This window comes from Echiichthys vipera (genome assembly GCF_963691815.1).
Source record: "Echiichthys vipera genome assembly, contig: SCAFFOLD_158, whole genome shotgun sequence".
NCBI lineage: Eukaryota > Metazoa > Chordata > Actinopteri > Perciformes > Trachinidae > Echiichthys > Echiichthys vipera.
In genome coordinates, this window is record NW_028154808.1 from 1 (window position 1) to 4,000 (window position 4,000).

At 52.9% G+C, this 4,000-nt stretch overlaps 1 long non-coding RNA gene across 1 annotated transcript; it reads right to left on the minus strand.

Annotated features, from left to right (window-relative positions):
* Positions 1-829: 829 nt before the first annotated feature.
* On the minus strand, positions 830-3,509 carry LOC310966372. Its single transcript, XR_014593824.1, has 3 exons — positions 3,436-3,509; positions 2,074-2,218; positions 830-914 (listed from the first exon to the last, which is right to left on the minus strand). It is a non-coding gene; the product is annotated as an uncharacterized lncRNA (long non-coding RNA).
* Between the last annotated feature and the right edge of the window lie 491 nt (positions 3,510-4,000).

Below are 4,000 nucleotides of genomic sequence, written 5' to 3' on the forward strand. Positions count from 1 at the left end.
GGTCTCAGGTCTGCGGGGGGGTCTCAGGTCTGCGGGGGGGGTCTCAGGTCTGCAGGGGGGTCTCAGGTCTGCAGGGGGGTCTCAGGTCAGGGGGGGGGTCTCAGGTCTTTGTGTGCCGGTCTCAGACTCAGGTGGGTTGTTCCATCACAGCTCAGCGTGGTGCATGAGTGATCATCACAGACCGAACACAGCAGCTCATTCATGGAGACGAGTCAGACGCTCCGCAGGTTCAATCCCCGGGGCCCCACTGTCAAATTTACACGCGCCATTTATGGAAGATCGTGGGACGACGAGGGCGGAGATCGTCTCTGCACGACTCAACGCCAGTGGGAGTTTATCTGTGTTTCTGAAGGAACGCCGCGGTGTCATAAAGACGGGTCAGAGAGCCACACACACGCACACGAGAGAGAGCCACACACACACACACACACGCACGCGCACGCACACACGTGAGAGAGAGAGAGACACACACACACACGAGAGAGAGAGAGACACACACACGCACACGAGAGAGAGCCACACACACACACACGAGAGAGAGAGACACACACACACGAGAGAGAGAGACACACACACACGAGAGAGAGAGACACACACACACACACACGAGAGAGACACACACACACGAGAGAGAGAGAGGCACACACACACACACACACACACGAGAGAGAGAGAGACACACACACACACACGAGAGAGAGAGAGACACACACGCACACACGAGAGAGAGACACACACACACACACACACACACACACGAGAGAGAGGACTCCCTCTAACAGACGACAGCAGAGAAACGGAGCGGTGGCCCAGTGGCAGGAGGACACGTACCTGGTACTCGGCGTAGTTCTTGAGTCCGATCCCCAGGAACGGTTTGAAGGCGTCCATGTATTTCTGGAAGTCACTGCCCAGCACTGAAACCAGAGGCAGGGAGGTGAAGAGGGGGGGGGTGTGTGTGTCTGTGTACCTGAGTGTGTGTGTGTGTCTCTGTGTGTGTGCCTCTGTGTGTGTGTGTGTTTGTCTGTGTGTGTGTGTGTTGTGTGTGTGTGTCTCTGTGTCTGTGTGTGTCTGTGTACCTGAGTGTGTGTGTGTGTCTCTGTGTGTGTCTGTCTGTGTGTGTGTCTCTGTGTGTCTCTGTGTCTGTGTGTGTGTGATCAGCGTCAGTGTCACAAACACGGAACTTGCATTTGTTGTTAATTTAAAGGAACTCTTTCTTCTCCAAACTTAAACGTGAACGCTGACTTCAGTATTTTCCACGTTATCAGGAGCATCGAACAGACGCTCCAGTGGAGGCTGGGCTCACGTTCTGCATCCATTAGACGGAGCTGCTCTAAAGGGAACGTCGTCTTGTTGCTTCCATTGATTGGTTCATGTTCAACTCTCTGGCTGCTGCTCTATTCCCGTGTTCTGCTGCGTGACTAATGGCCTTGAGTGTAAACTCTGCGTCGTAAAGCCATTTTGGGCTCTTTACACAAACACACGCATGGAAATGAAACGGCACGCTTCACGCAGTCGTATATCTCAACATGCACCGCGCGTTACTTCTTCTACGGGGGAAAATAGAGTCTGCGGCTGCTCACCGTAGTTAGAGACGTGTTGTGCTAATGAAATAAAGTCTTCACTACGCTGATGACGCTTTGTTTTATGGTTCAAACATCATCTGACCTGATGACGTCACACACGTCTGCAGATTCATTATTTTCATCCTCAGATTAAAGAGGTTTGTTTGGTTTGTTATTAAAAGTCTCATCGAGTGTGTCTGTGTGCGTGTGTGTGTGTAACGTGTGTGTGTGTAACGTGTGTGTGTGTGTGTGTCTCTCTGTGTGTGTGTCTGCGTGTGTGTAACATGTGTCAGTGTGTGCATGTGTGTCTGTACCTGAGTGTGTGTGTGTGTGTGTCTGTGTGTATCTGTGCGTGCGTGTAACATGTGTGTGTGTGTGTGTGTGTGTGTGTGTGTAACATGTGTGCGTGTGTGTCTCTGAGTGTGTGTCTCTGTGTGTGTGTGTGTGTGTGTGTGTGTGTGTGTGTGTAACACGTGTGTGTGTGTGTGTGTGTGTGTGTGTGTGTGTGTACCTTCCACCAGCGTGGACACAGCCATCAGAGCGTCCTCCTGAACGCCCCCTGAGCCCGCCGTGCTCTGGAACATCCTGAGCAGAGACGCCATCACCACGTCTGAGATCTGCAGCGCGTCCTGGTGCTGCACCTTCCGCAGGACGTTCTGCAACCACACCGCCACAATAAGAGCCTGAGGCTGGGACTACCAAAGTAAGAGCGCCACGCTGAGACTATCAAAGTAAGAGCGTCACGCTGGGACTCTACCAAAGTAAGAGCGTCACGCTGGGACTCTACCAAAGTAAGAGCGCCACGCTGGGACTCTACCAAAGTAAGAGCGCCACGCTGGGACTCTACCAAAGTAAGAGCGCCACGCTGGGACTCTACCAAAGTAAGAGCGCCACGCTGGGACTCTACCAAAGTAAGAGCGCCACGCTGGGACTCTACCAAAGTAAGAGCGCCACGCTGGGACTCTACCAAAGTAAGAGCGCCACGCTGGGACTCTACCAAAGTAAGAGCGCCACGCTGGGACTCTACCAAAGTAAGAGCGCCACGCTGGGACTCTACCAAAGTAAGAGCGCCACGCTGGGACTCTACCAAAGTAAGAGCGCCACGCTGGGACTCTACCAAAGTAAGAGCGCCACGCTGGGACTGTACCAAAGTAAGAGCGCCACGCTGGGACTCTACCAAAGTAAGAGCGCCACGCTGGGACTCTACCAAAGTAAGAGCGCCACGCTGGGACTCTACCAAAGTAAGAGCGCCACGCTGGGACTCTACCAAAGTAAGAGCGCCACGCTGGGACTCTACCAAAGTAAGAGCGCCACGCTGGGACTCTACCAAAGTAAGAGCGCCACGCTGGGACTCTACCAAAGTAAGAGCGTCACGCTGGGACTCTACCAAAGTAAGAGCGTCACACTGGGACTCTATCAAAGTAAGAGCGCCACGCTGGGACTCTATCAAAGTAAGAGCGCGAAGCTGGGACTATCAAAGTAAGAGCGCCACACTGGGACTATCAAAGTAAGAGCGCCACGCTGGGACTATCAAAGTAAGAGCGCGAAGCTGGGACTATCAAAGTAAGAGCGCGAAGCTGGGACTCTACCAAAGTAAGAGCGTGAGGCTGGGACTCTATCAAAGTAAGAGCGCCACGCTGGGACTCTATCAAAGTAAGAGCGCGAAGCTGGGACTATCAAAGTAAGAGCGCCACACTGGGACTATCAAAGTAAGAGCGCCACGCTGGGACTATCAAAGTAAGAGCGCGAAGCTGGGACTATCAAAGTAAGAGCGCGAAGCTGGGACTCTACCAAAGTAAGAGCGTGAGGCTGGGACTACCAAAGTAAGAGCTTGACACTGGGACTCTACCAAAATAAGAGCGCAGCAGCTCACCTGGAGAGTGGCACACAGCAGCGACTGCAGGTCGTTGAACTGGATTCTGTCCGACGTGCTCTGGATGTGAGACTGGGGACACAGGAAGTGACATCAGGGAAACAGGAAGTGACATCAGGAAACAGGAAGTGACAGGGAAAAAGGAAGTGACATCAAAACAGGAAGTGACATCAGGGACACAAGAAGTGACATCGGGGACACAAGAAGTGACATCGGGGACACAGGAAGTGACATCGGGGACACAGGAAGTGACATCGGGGACACAGGAAGTGACATCGGGGACACAGGAAGTGACATCGGGGACACAGGAAGTGACATCGGGGACACAGGAAGTGACATCGGGGGTGACATCGGGGACACAGGAAGTGACATCGGGGACACAGGAAGTGACATCGGGGACACAGGAAGTGACATCGGGGACACAGGAAGTGACATCAGGGAAACAGGAAGTGACATCAGGGAAACAGGAAGTGACATCAGGGAAACAGGAAGTGACATCAGTGAAACAGGAAGTGATGGAAAAAGGAAGTGTGCAATAGAAGTTAATGAATTAAAGTCTGTCTCC